This window comes from Cryptotermes secundus, unplaced genomic scaffold (genome assembly GCF_002891405.2).
Source record: "Cryptotermes secundus unplaced genomic scaffold, Csec_1.0 scaffold181, whole genome shotgun sequence".
NCBI classification, from domain to species: domain Eukaryota; kingdom Metazoa; phylum Arthropoda; class Insecta; order Blattodea; family Kalotermitidae; genus Cryptotermes; species Cryptotermes secundus.
This window is the reverse complement of record NW_019723906.1, coordinates 1,639,354-1,639,873: the sequence shown is the minus strand read 5'-3', so window position 1 is coordinate 1,639,873 and position 520 is coordinate 1,639,354. Positions and strand designations below refer to the sequence as shown.

At 38.1% G+C, this 520-nt stretch overlaps 1 protein-coding gene and 1 pseudogene across 2 annotated transcripts in view; both read left to right on the top strand.

The window, feature by feature from the left end:
* The window catches only part of LOC111861977 (mucin-5AC), a 198,007-nt gene that overhangs the window by 60,444 nt on the left and 137,043 nt on the right, over positions 1–520 (top strand). The gene's annotated exons all lie outside the window — the stretch shown is intronic.
* LOC111862059 lies at positions 370–419 on the top strand (annotated as a pseudogene).

Sequence of the window (520 nt, the reverse complement as noted above, 5' to 3'; positions counted from 1 at the left end):
TTAAGATGGGAAGAATGTGTGTGGCAGGACATAAGAATTTTGGGTGTAAAGAACAGGGGGAATGTAGCATCGAATGGAGAAGAATGGCGAGCAATCCTGAGGAAGGCCAGGGCTCACAAAGGGCTGTCGTGCCAGTGATGATGATGATGATGATGATGATAATGATGATGATGTTAGTTTTGTTATGAATTTGCATTCGTGAAGTGTTCATGTATGTAAAATACTGATTCGTACATATATTATATAGTAACAGGAATAAAAATATAAATACTCGTATATTTGAGGGAATGATTCAGTCTATTTTATATTGATATCAAGATTGATTGGGAGTGAGTGATACATGATGAAAGAATTGTTCTGTTAGACGAGCCTTCAATACGTATAAATCTTTCGCCTTTTACTAAAGATTTCCGTGGAGGGGAACATATGACGAGTCTAAGAGCGAAGGAACTGTTGAAGTTAAACAGGAACCAGCTGCAATGGTTGGTAGGACTACTTACAGGACACCTCTTCAAACTTG